This window comes from Poecilia formosa, unplaced genomic scaffold (assembly GCF_000485575.1).
Source record: "Poecilia formosa unplaced genomic scaffold, Poecilia_formosa-5.1.2 Scaffold10, whole genome shotgun sequence".
NCBI lineage: Eukaryota > Metazoa > Chordata > Actinopteri > Cyprinodontiformes > Poeciliidae > Poecilia > Poecilia formosa.
The window spans coordinates 204,737-218,810 of NW_006799949.1; positions in this window are offsets into that span (position 1 = coordinate 204,737).

A 14,074-nucleotide genomic window follows, 5' to 3' on the forward strand; every position below is an offset into this window, starting at 1 on the left:
GGTTTTTGTCTCAAAATGTCTTGATTCTGGAACCAAAAATGAGTAGGATGTCGTTTTTTTTGTTTCTGTCCTCCTTTTTGCAAGAAGGATTGAATTTTTGTGTTAAAACAGAAAAAGTAAATGTCCATGTCAGCGTTGATGCAAACTATGCAGTTGTAGAAAATACTCCAATTTTTACGTCAATCCATAATCATAGAAAAACTAGAAGACATGAGTATGAAAACTGACCTTGACCCTACATGAATTCATGGATGCATACCTGCATGGAGAGACTCCTGTTGGCCCCCTCAGTAAGCAAACAAGCTTAAATCAGGGCCCCCTGTAGTTTTCTTATCACCAAATACAACTAACATATAGGCAAACTTATAATTTTTAAAAAAAGATGGGGGAAAAACCATTCTATTAATTTGGCATTCAGCAAGAAATAAATAAATGGGATTAAACTTTAAAACAAACCAAAAACTGTTCTGACAGCAAGAAAAAGCTGTGTACTGTGTACAGAAACTTCTGGTTTTATGTACATAGTACAATATATTTGCTTTAAACAAGAAACCATCCAAAGCAGACAAAATTATGTTTGTTCCTGAAGGAAAAATAAAAAGAGGTGAATTGATAAATTACAGTTTTTTTTGTTAGAGCTGCTCCTGCTGATTGTGGGGACAAATTGATCGCATTGATTTTACAAAGCCATGTCACCTGATTGGCAAGGACTGGTGGAGACAGATCAGGAGGTTTCAGCAGCCTATCAGATCCGGCAGCCGGCCCTGTCAGTCATCTTCTCTCAACCAATCGCTTGTGCCAATGCAGACGTAAGGATCTTCCCCCCCCAAGCAGCTCAGTTAAAGGGTTAACTAGACATTCATTTGATTGGATCATTTGAGCACAGACACTTCCATCCTTTAATTTTTTTTTTCACATGATAGACTTTTTAGACATTTCCAATATTATTCTTAACATAGCTTACCACAAAAAGGTTACATATTTGTTCATTTCTGTTGGGCAATTGCTTTCACTTTGAGGATTAGACTACATTCTGGAAAAGCAACACATCTAAAGCAGAATGGTTGAAAAAGAAGAAAAGTATATTATAATCACCAAGTCAAAACTCAGACTTGTTTGAAATGCTGTGGTGGGACCTCAAAAAGAAATGCACAGTTTTGGTGAAGTTTTGCAGCATGTGAATACATCTTTAACATGCTTGTAGTATCAGGATTATGATAACTTTTGATCCTTCATTCCATATGAGAAAACTCACCAAATTTCAAGACAATTTGTCAAAACCTCTGGGAGTTCAAGCAAATGTAGTTTCTTAGTTTACTCTCCTCCAGATTACACCATTTTCTTGCCTTCTGGTCAGTGTAGGTTCAGACTGTTTTTGTTCTTCTACTTTCAATCTAATCAGTGGAAAGCCATAGAAACGTCTTCAACAAGAACAGCCAATAGAATCTCATCTTCTGTTATCTTGTGGAGTCCAAATTGGACAACTTGGAGGAATTTTGCTTAACGACAATTCTACGTTACAATAAAACATGCTAGACATTTTCAGTACAGCTTTCAACAGTGACTTTTAGTTACACAAAGGAACACAAAACAATGTAAGGAAGGAGAGAGGTTAAAATGATAAAAAAAAACCTTTGTGGTCTACATGCAATAGGAGTTTCTTGTTTATGAGAAAGAACTTGTCATCTGGGTAAAAATGACTCAGCTTCTTTTGGCTCTCTAATCTTAACTCCAGTCATCAGAAATCCCCTACTTTCCCACAAGTGGAGGATCAAACACAACTTTCACAATGTGAGGACCTCAATCAGAAATTACTCTGAGCTGACAGTCGCTTTAGTATCAGACAACACACAAACTGTAAGTACAGCGTTTCATGTTGCGGATGTTCTTTTGCCACAGGTAATTTTTAAATATGCCAGTGCAAAAGAAAAACAAAACATAACTCTAGACTAGTTTGTCAGTTCTTAACATGGCTACTTTTTTGTTTGGACATAAAATATTAACTGGTAAAATGTAAAAACAGCTAAAACACGTATTTTCTTATGGCAGCGTCATCCTTAAAAGAATCCAGCCTTCAATAGGGTACATAGAGTACATTTACTCAGTGAGAAAAATACTGCTTTTAATACGGCTAACATTTCATAAATTATGGGCTTAAAGAAAGACAAATTGTTGATCATTTTGCTTGCTATAATCTTTGCAGATCATCCAGAGTACGAGGCCTTCTCTATTTTCCAGCTGAGCCCAAGTGTGTGTGTGTGTGTGTGTGTGTGTGTGTGTGTGTGTGTGTGTGTGTGTGTGTTTTCGTTTTTCTTTTTTTTTGATAACTAAGATGGATTAGGGAGAAAGTTGATTTTTCTGTTGAACCATGGAACCTTATTTCTGTTGATATGGCTATTAGCTTTTTTTTCTGATATTTGAGCAAACAATGAGCCGTTTCTCAAGAAATTAACATCTTACTTTAGAATGTCCATGTTTAAGACTGCATGATGCCATGACGCAGAAACACAAGGAAAAGACAGAAAAGTCACAGGAGTTGACGAGAAGATCCAGCAAGTAGCTAGTGAGTGAGAAAGAGAGGCTTAAATGCCGGGGAGATTGAACGCTGAACAAAAGGTCAAGGTTGATGAGCTAACTGACTGCAGGTGTGAGTGGAGAGGGTAGGAGGCAGACTGAGGCACAGGGGAGAGAAGGGTACACAGGGAACAGGAAATAGTTCTAACACTGAAGAATAACTAGAGTAAAGAAACATGATAACTAGAACAAAGAAAGTAAACATGAGTAGAAACACTAAGAAGAACTGAATAGAAACAAAACAGAAACGAGGCTGATCTAATAAAGACTGATGGACATAGAATTCTCAAACTGGAATAGAGACAAGCCTAAGTAGAATCACTAAGAAGGAACTGAAGTGAAAATGAAAATAAGGCAGAATAAATAGAGAGAAGAACCTAAGGAACACAAATAACAAAGCTAAAACAAACTCAAACATCCCAAAGATGCTAACAGGTTTTCTTTGGTTGTTATAGAGATTTGGTGACCTACAGGATGCTTTTTTTTGCTGAAGCCTCACAGGTAAACCTTGAGATACTTTCTACTTTTCAACTTTTCAATTCACTGTGCATGACGCTTTATAAACTTGGGTTCTCATCTAGCCTTGTTGAACACAGCTTAAGTTTTGAGTTGCTGCTCTGATTGTAGATATACTCTGGTTGAGGACAGCAGCTACTTTCTTCAGAGACACATAAAGACAGTTACAAAGTCAACCTGCTATCACCTGAAGAACATTTCCAGGATTAGAGGACTAATGTCGCAGCAAGATCTAGAGAAACTCATCCGTGTTTATCTTTAGTTACATTGGTTACTTCAACAGTGTCTTCACAGGTCTGATTAAAAAAATCAGTCAGACAGCTGCAGCTGATACAGAACTCTGCTGCTCGCGTTCTCACTAAAACCAGGAAGTTAGAGCACATCACGGCAGTTTTAAAGTCCCTACACTGGCTCCTCGTTACTCAGAATATACTTTAAAATACTGTTAGTTTATAAATCACTGAACAGCTTAGCACCATAATGCATTAAAGAGCTGCTATTGTTGCATCAACCTCCCAGAGCTCTCAGGTCTTCTGATTCTGGTCTGCTTTGCAACCCCAGAACCAGTACCAAACATGGAGAAGCAGCATATAGCTGCTATGTATTTTTGCTACAAGGAAAATATGAGGCCATGGATCAAACAGACATTTTATTTAAACTGTATTCCCTTTATTATTGTTTAGATTACAAAAATGTTATAGTTACAAGTATATTAAACAAATCTCCACAATTGTAATTGAGCTAATTTAAACATAGGTCTGAATTTGAGCCGTACTAAAGTCTTTGTCATAGTTTTAGTACCTCTTTAGTCTTTAGTACCTCTTTCCACTCCCACTACTTATTTATGTGCAACATAAAGCATAGGGAAGTCTAAAGCCGAGTAAATCAAAAGGATGCATAATGGCTGAGTCACCCCCCTACAGGATCCAGATCACTGCTCTGCATCATGAAAACAAGGCATCTGGGCATAAAACACTAGCTGGCGGCAGTGAGATTGGAAAGTAGGATATAACTGCTCACAGAAGAATGTAATCAAAGTGCTTTTTCTTGTGTGTCACAGCAGGGACACAAGACTCACACGTCATTCCACTCACTTACTGTATTTATCATGCATGCCTTCTGAGAGATTCAAGTGAGTCTGTGATGAGTGTGTGCACATTCCTCTCATTTGTTGTATAGCTTTACTGCGTGCCGTCTTTGCTCTTGAAAATGTTTAAGGGAAAGAGACTGTCTGGACTGTCGTCTGTCATATTTGGATGAATGTCCAAGCATGTCCAAACGTCCTGGTTTGGGAAGACTGTGAAACTGAGAGCTTTGCCATTTGGCTCAGCTCTTTCTTCATCATGACAGTCTAATTGTTCCTTCTGCAAATGAAGACCCAATGTGTCTATCCCGCTTTCAATTTTTACCTACATGATCTCTGGCCTTAGGTTCAGTATCCTCTGTTTTTTCTGGTTGATAGTCATGGCCTCAGACTGTGACAAGCTGATCAACTTGTCTTAAACACATTCAGATCTTGATAACAAGAAACCGGACAGTTAAAGTACCTAATAAAGTGGTGTGTGACCGTATACATGGCAGTTGAAGATTGTTTCTCTTGTTTTATATAAAAAGTTACAAGATAGAATGGTTACTCTAATGTTCTCTTGAATTTACTAAATAGGTTTCTGGCTAGAGTTGCTGCTGTATTTGGCTTGCATTTAAGCTAGTTGGCAGTGCACACTTAGTCAGGAATTGTTTTCCATTTAAGCTACTTTTTTTCTGAGATTCACAGACTTAACTTTTATGGAAACATTAAATCACTGACAAAAAAAAAAAAAGCTGTGATTAAAGAACCTAGCAATTCATTAGCTGTTAGTTTTGCTGCATGATCTATCTGGGGTAAAACTTCATAATTTGTTACATACGTTACCTTAATTCAACAAAGAAAATCTAGCATTCACTTCTACAGACTTTGTTATACTTTGCTGAACTGCTGAAACCAATGGAAACATATACAGGCTCTCTTTTTAGTTCAAACACCTGAAGGAACATTTTAAATTCTTTTTAAATGGCCAGCCAACAAGAGTAAATTATTATGCTGTCAGTGGACACTGAGAAATTGCATTAAAAAAAAAAATCATAAAATTTATAGCTTTTAAATGTAACTAGTTTTTATGTGCTGGAAGATGTAATATTTTATTATGAAAAATAATTCACAGTATTCTTTTTTACTTCATGTTTATTTTATTGGTCTCTGGCAACAGATTTTAGATCCTGGGTGTTTTGCCAGCGGTGGAGTTACACCCTGAAGATACAATGTCCGCAACCACGACTTACACTGTAAAATGTAAACCATTAGCAAAAGTTGAAAAAAGTAACTTGAAAGCAATAAAAAAAAATGCTTAATTTCAATTAAAAACCATAATGCCAATATATTGGCTATAATGTGTAAAAGCATATGAAAGACCATATGTGGTCTGTTTTAAATCAGGCCAGATGAAATTCATTTTCTGATTTGGAACAAGACAGAATCAGTTTGACTCTGTATAAGCTGAATCTGTTTTTGCTCAGCTCAGTCCAACTAAACGCTAAAGTTTTGGCCAAAGCTCAGATCATTTTTCTCCTATTCTTCTTTGTCCTGTGTGGAAATAGTGCTTGGACTTATGGGGCTTTTGAGATAACAGTGGATATGAATCAGAAACGCGTGACACACCCATATCTGATATTCATTAGGAAACATTAGACATATTTTCCATCCTCATCTTCCAAGACGTTAGTCATTCAACCAAGGAGAAGACACCCAGAGAAGGAAAAAAGACATAAAATGGTAAAACTTGGGTGGTACCAGTATAGTAAGGGAGATCACAGCCCTGAATTCAGCAAATTAGGGTACATTTTTCTATTGTATTCAATGTATAGGTGTCTTGTGCCCTGGAGGGCAACTTTGCTCACAATTATTTACTAAGACATTAAAATAACACCATTGAGGTTCAATATCTTCTGAAAAACGCCATGTAACTGTTCCTTTTATTCTTTTGTGAGTATGAGATTCATGCATGACTTAAACATTGGCTTTGTACCATCAGTTAATTAAATAATTAGGCACTACTTGCATTACACTTGGCTTCAGCAGTAACAGAAGATGTTCTGGGGGGAAAACAGGTAACAGGTGTGTTAGATGACCCATCCTAATTGTGTAGATTTCATGTTCCCTAAGGTTAATCTAATAATAATAATAATAAATAAATAAATAAGTTTGTTGTATTCTGCACCAACATTTATAGGACCTTATAACACCTGTTCAGCAGACTTTGATGAATTTCAGATCTTTTAGCAGCAGAAGCAACAATTAACACAAGAGCATATGTCTGACTTTGATTAAAGACGTTTGACCATATTTGAAGAAAACCAAACAAAGCACCTCAGAACAACTTACACCAACTGTTAAGCATGGTTTTATAAGGCCTGAGCTTTTTTTTTTTCTTTTTTTTTTTCTTTTTTCGCAGCTCTGAGTTGGTCAAGAAGTTTTCTGGATTTCCAAGTGTTCTGGACTCAGGTGCAAGGTCATAGGTCTGACGTTGAGACACCAACAGGATAATGATCCCAAACACCAGCAACAAATGTTTGTCCATTTTTTTATACCAACTTAATCCTTGAATGGTCGAAAGACGGCTATTGCCTATGTTCAGCCATCAATGGGTAAAAAAAAGTTGATCAGTTCATGAAAGAAAGGTTGAAAAAGAAATAAAAATCAAGATGTTGCAATTACTCAGTCGATGTCCAGTCCTTAGCCTCGATGAAATACTAGGGTGGGATCAAAAGAGAGCTTTGCAGAAACAAAATGTCTGACTAAACATTAACAAGAATCATTGGCCAAAGTTCTTCCACAGTGATTGGAGAGACTGATGAAGTCAAACAGAAAATGACTACTGAGAGAAGCTGCTGCCAAAGATGTTGAATCATTAAATAAACCTAATGTTTTTATAACTGTATTGGCAGTAATGAACACTTTCTCATACAAATTGCTCCAAATGGATGGAAAAGGTTCCCTTATCCAAAATTTGTCTGAAAACTATTAGTAAGAAGTAAAAAAGGGAGTTTGTGTCCATAAGTTTATGATGTCCAAATGTTTCAATATCTTGGACAATGTGTTGTTGTGTACTAGTGGTTTAAGAGATAGCTCATGTATCTGAACGAAGAGAATTTTTAACAACAAAAAATATTCATAATAATACAGCCCTTTGAAATAGTACTGAAAAAGAAAAGTTATAAGGTGCACCCTGAAACAACCCTGAACGTGCGAATAAATTAAGTATGGCTGGGATCTAGAAGGATAGCCGACATTTCCTTGTCCTTTCTATCCATGCCGTTCTCTTCCGTCTCATCTCAATGCACAGTCTATGTTTAGACGGGATAGAGAAGGGGATAGAGTTCTCCTGGGCCAACATGGATAAAGCTGTTGTACGAGTCTTTGCAGGGTGAATGTGTCAGTGAGGAGAGTTATAAGCACTGCTCCCCCTCCAACACCTACTCCTTGGCAAGTGGTGGTTAGTCAGCTGATTTGTTCTGCTGAGGGGATTTGGTGTTCCATGTAGGCTATTTTAAAAGTTACCCCCTCCCCTCTCTTGCTCTCTCTCTCTCTCTCTCTTGCTTTTTTCCACTCCTTTGCTTTTTCGCTATCTAATGCACTGCTTCACTTGCGACCTCACAACAACCCCCCAAACCCAAGCAGACTATATCGTTCTCTGTGCTCCCTTCATAAATCCCTCCATTTTCACTCTGCCTTTTTTCCCTTTGCCCTTCTGCTTTTACACTCATTTCCAGTTTTCATGCCTCTGCCGATATTTCCATGTCACAATATATTCTTACTGGTTGTTAACTATTCTAAGTATCGAAAGTTGGAAAAGTCGGTTCCATAAATGTCCAAGTAGTCCTTGACTCCATATCTTTTTTAAACCTGGGATAAACAGCTTCTTAGACAGGGACTTTGTGAGTGAGTGGTTACAAACTGTCGGAGTTTCTCTGTTTTCTCGCAGTGGTCGGACGTAGCTAATCTATTTGAAGAACATCATTAGAATTATAATGTGGGAGCAAAGTCAATAAATGTACATTATATGGAAATTAAACTCTTTTTGATTGGTTGAGGGATCCTTGAAACTCCCGTGGCAGCCATTTGCAGGGTGCCTAATTGCTTGCTCAATCAAAGCACCACCTATTTCCACAAAGCTTCTGATTGGAACTGCAGTCTCCATCCAGCTCCACCAGACTAGTGTCAGCACCACAAAGTTAGTGGATCCACATGTCTGCTGAAATTTATCATACAAACTTCTAAGAACAGGTTAATTTCAAGATGACAGTCAAATATGTCTTCTGTTCTGGTGTCCAAATTATTAAATTGTAGACTAATTTGTTTCAAAGGATATTATGCCAGAGGTCTTGCTTTTTGTCTATGTTGTCTCTGGCCTTTCTTAATTTTCTTAGAGAGATAAAGGTTTCCTCCTTTCACACCTCTATGAAGTTTGCACATGCATATAAACAGTAGCAAGAGTGTTGGAGATGTCTTTTGGCATTTTGCAGTCTGTTCCGAGGGTAAACGTGCTTGAACAGACAGTACTAGTAATGTTGGCAGCTGTTTTGAGCTATCTCCACTTATATACTATTTCTCATAGAATGGAATGTTTGATTTAAAAAATATTTAGAGATCTATAAATTCTTTTATCTAACATTTTGCCTTTACTTCAGATTTTTGTCTGCTTTAGCTACCTATGAGCACAATTAAAGAGATCATGTTAAGAAATGTAAGATCAGCTATTCAAAATCTTATTATGTTAATGACTAAAAATGAACACATGTTTAACCAATGAAGGCAACTTTGCCTCTTTGTTGTCCCTTTGAGAAGACTGATCATAACACGGAAGTTATTCTGCAGAATTTTCGGATTTCTGCTCGTCATGATATGCAGCATCAGACATAAGTTTAATATCTGTGACAATAAAGCAACTTTCAGAGGTACTCAAGCTGTCACAGCTGTTGTTTACCATTACTACGTCAACTGCCAAAATTAAAATCATTTTAAGATCCCTCTTTTCAATAAAGCCTTTTCTAAAGTCATTAATGACCCAGAAAAGACTGCACAGCTAATTGGCTGTAAACACAGACACTGATTGTATGGTAATAGTGGATGCTTTGGGGACAACCAGATATATTATCCAACATGATGAGAGGAAATAGTTGTCTGGTGGTCCCTGCCACCATTCTTGATTTTCCAAACTCATGACTTTGGGAAATCTAAATTAATAGGGTTGTTGTAATCCTCAGAATTGTGATTCACCTTAGTAAGAAAGTAGCCCTGTCACTAAAATGTAAAGATTTATAAGCTGTTTTTTTTTTTCTTTCTTTCTTTCTTGGAGCTTCAACCCCCAGGCTCTGAGCATGCACTGGCTCGAAGGCAGCTACAGCTCTCTTGGGTTGTTGCTGTTGCTGGCAACACTGGCAGCTAATCTGTTTCCTTGTCCCTGAGGCAACTGGGTCCCTGAAATCTTCCGTCATCTTCGTTGAAATTTCCTCATATGTGCTTGCATCAACAAGCCCTCCGAAGTTCTTCCTTAGAGGGATGTATATTTTGGATGTGACAGGATCATGAAAAATGTATTTCCTTCTTTGTAACTACAAGGTTGCTAATAATTACACAGACACAAGATGTAACATGATGGTTGTTGTTCAAATAATTTTGCATGTGTTGCACTCAATGAACTCTGGTGTGTTTGTTGTCAGAATTTGTCTGGGATCAGTTTTCTAAAGAAAAACGATGATATGTCACATGTAAAGTTTATGAACAGGAGACTGAAATGTTTGCAATTACAGTTCAAATTTTGTTAAATCATGCTCCGATGAGGAAGAGAATGCTGATTCACCAACATCTAAAACGTGTCAGCTTATTGTTAACTGACTTTATGATGTAAAATAATAAGACCAAAACTATTTGCACTTGTAAAGTGGCATCAAATTATATTGAACACTGTTATGCTATAAAAGAAAGAGAAATTGTGTAATAAATTGATTGTTTAAGTGTGTGGACCCTAAAGCTAATACTTTGTTGGAGTATGTTTTAATTTCAGTGTTAACTCTTCTTTTGCTGGAGTTTTTCAACATGTCAAATCTTGACGTGAATTTTTAAATCACTCTACTTTGTAAAAATCAATTTTTAGGGCCTTTCTTGTCCACAGCTCTTTTCTTGTGACCAGACATATTTTCTGTCATACCCAGTTCTAGATTATCGGTGTATCACTGCACCCACATTGATCCCTTTGTTCATCTTCAGCTTAAACCTCAAAGGATCGGGTCCAAACCATTCATAATATCTGTCATGCAATCAAAAACCTCCATTCTGAACCAAAAGTAGCTCCAGATCATAGTGCTGTCGCCATGTCTTACTCGTGGTAGGTACAGCTATGGACAGTTTTGCACTCAATATAGTTTTTGGAATATTGGCCTCAAAGTTCAAGTTTGCCTTCAATTCTCCAAACCTATAAGGACTTTTTAAAATATGTTGTAGCATATTTTAAAATGCTAACCCACACTTCTACAACCAGTTTATCACAACTTTTCAGGTTCTCAATATTGCTTTGATTTGCCATACATTTTTATTTAAATTCTATAGATGTCATCACATTAAAACTGTAAATAATTCTGAACATAATGTAGTCACATCTTTCAGTATTTCTTGCAAAAAATAAATTATTATGGGTTTCTGATAGTTCACTTTCCTACATGAAAGAGTAATCATTTACATCGCACACAAGCAGTTCATGCACGCACACACATAAGGATATAGATATATCATTGGAACTGTAACACACACCATTCTCAGTGTAACCATGTAATCCTACAGGCTTTACATTCAGGGAGTGTCTCCATAGCCTAGACTCCTCTGTCAGCAGTGGCTGAACTTACCCTATTATATTTACAATGGAAACAAAAACATGGCCTTGGGACTTCATAGCAATATATATAACATGCACAGGAGAGTGTCCTGATGCGTGCTTGACCTTCACTGCATGCATATGTGCAAAGGAGTATGTCTGTGATAAGGGAGAGAATCTACATAAAAGTATTAAGACTTATCTGCTACATGTAAAAGATAAACTGATTAATTTGAGAGAAAATGGGGAGAGGGAATAAAAGCAGATACCATAAATGGACAAAAAAAACAAGAGGGAAAATTAGAGGTGAGGTGATCAGTAAAAAAGAAAAGTTGTAACAACATAAACCATCAGAGAATGATTGATACCTATTGGTCTATTGAAAGTCCTCTGGGGTTTTTAATATTTATTTAAGATACACCTAATAATCTCACCCATTCATGAACTGTTTGTTTCAACAAAGGCATTCAAGCATCGTGTCCTTATAAGGTATAGCGTGGATGGTAGTAGACAACGTACAGGTTTATCAGCTTTGTATTTCACATTCACCATTCAGCTTTAGTCACGAATTTCATAACACATCACACTTAAAAACAAAAAAAAAACCTCCAAAACAAGTTTTATTATTTGAAATGCATGATACACTCCACACAGCTAAAGAGGGAAGGTGCTCATGCACTGTAGACACAGTCAGGCCAGTTTCATATTGTAGACCTTCTCTCTAGATGCTGTTTGCTCACAAAAACTTTAGAATAATTTGACATTGGAGAATTTGAATTGGAGAATTAGACTCCACTTAAAAGAAGGAAGTCACTTCTTCTAACTGAGTGTAGACATAATCCAGAATCAAAACAAATCCTAAATCATTGATAGTCCAGCCTGTTTTAGTTCAGTTTCACTAGGAACACCCAATTAATGCCAGACAAATAACTTCACTATATAAGTAGAACCGATCAGGCAACATGAAGAAGGGTAAAAGGTTTCAAAAGACAACATTTCATGCCTTGATCTGATCTAAAGGAATTTAAGAACAGATAACAAGGTCAATGGCATTCATCAGTCTGGAAGCAATTTTTAAGACTTTTTGCCAAAAGCAAACCACAGTGAGAGCATCACCAAGAAATGAAGAAAACACGGAACAGTATTGACCATTCTCTTGAAATGGAACCTACCAAAATTACTCCAAGAGCACATGAGTGATCAGAGGTGGGTAAAACATATTTACAGCAACATTTCCTTGAGCACATTTCTCCACTCACATTGTACTGTGATTTTTTACTTCCGACTTGAGTCATGTTTATTAGTAACACTATCCTTACTAGAGCACAATATCTGGTTGGAAGGTGTGTGTGTTTGTGTGAACACACACACCTCCCATTTACCTCTAAATGGTAAAGAGAAATGAAGACCTACTCAAAGTCTGAACTTAAATTAAGTTGATATTCTGTAGCATGATCTTAAACATGCTGTTCTTGCATAAAAAGTCACCAGTGTTGCTGAATAAAATTACCCCCTTAAGCCTTTGCAAAAGACTCATTATCCATTGCAAATGTTTGATGGCAGTAATTGTTGCCAATGGTGGATCAACCAATAATTAGGGAAAATTACTTTTTCACATGGGGCCAGGGTGGTTTTGATAGGATTTTTTCCCTCAAGAGTAGACTATCATCCTTAATGTGTGTCTATATTGCTGGAAGTGATTGAAAACACTCCAAATATCTTGAATCTTCTTGTGTCTCCAGAACTAAATGTTTATGTAAGCAGTGAGGAATGTTTTTTAAGTGTGTGCTGTAAAATTTTATGATTGTGGCAGTTTATTCAAAATTGCAAAATTGAGAGCGTGGTCCACCAGCTGCACTGAGCTTGTTTTATTTCAGTTTATATGAACCAGAGTTGCATTTGAGATGTGTATTTAACTTTACATATATGTTTGGATTACATATTTATAGTTGGTGTGAAAGGAATGAAAGCACTTCCTCCCGGCGCAGGAATTTATCTATTTAATCTTAGTTTATATTGGTGCAGTATAAATCACTGTTGCTTCTGGTGGAACCAACTCAACAGCATAAATATTTAGGTATGTATTTCTGCACATTTTCTCACACAAGCTCAGACCTTTGAAAGGTGCAGTTAGTAAGTAGAAAAAGCTTTATGAAAACTTGATTGTCTTTTGGAACTTTTGAACAGATGTATATAGAAAGTAAATAAAAAATCACAGGACTATTGGTTTGGTGAATGATATTGTATAATTTAGTACAAAGTTATAACAATTTTTAAGAACCACCATAACCTTGGAACTTATAAACTTTGACTGGGTGATTACAACAGTTTCTTTCTTGTCTTTTTTAGCCATTCTGTTGAAGATTACGCTGTTTTGGGGATTTTTGTCCAGTTTGGGCCAAACGTCAGCTAATGAACAGATTTAACAACAAGAGAAAACAATGGGTTTTTTAAAAAAAAAAAAAAAAACTTCCCACGCTTATCATTTTCTTGTATGATTGAACTGTATATTGGTATCAATCCAATGCAGAGTTAATCCATTTCCCAACTAAAACTGCAACATAATTATTCTCCGACAGTATGACTTATCAGAGATTTTGGTGTTCCTTTCCCGGATTGTAACCATGTTTCCATGATATTCAACTAATGTCGAAAAAACTCAATTTTACAATAACAGTGCTGCCATTGCATAAGAAACACAATTAAAATCATGTGTGAATAAGTTTGTTCATGCAATAAGATATTAAAAAAACATTCTGCACTATGATCCTCATACCACTTTCCGTCGTCTTCGTCATCTTTTCCTCCAGTAGTGACATCTGGTTATTGGTCACATGACTCGTGTCACCCCACAAAAAAAAAGGGTTTCCAATGCAGTTTTGCAAAATACACTAATTATGATACAGCTGAAAAAAAACACCTCATCCTGGTGCAAAAACCTAAAGATTTAAGTTTCCATTAAGTGGATTTATTTTTATAATCCCAATCTGCACAATTATATGGTCAATGGAAACCCAGCTTGTGGCTCAACCACTGCTACTCTTAAATTTGAACAGCTCAAGATCCCATTTTCCTGAATA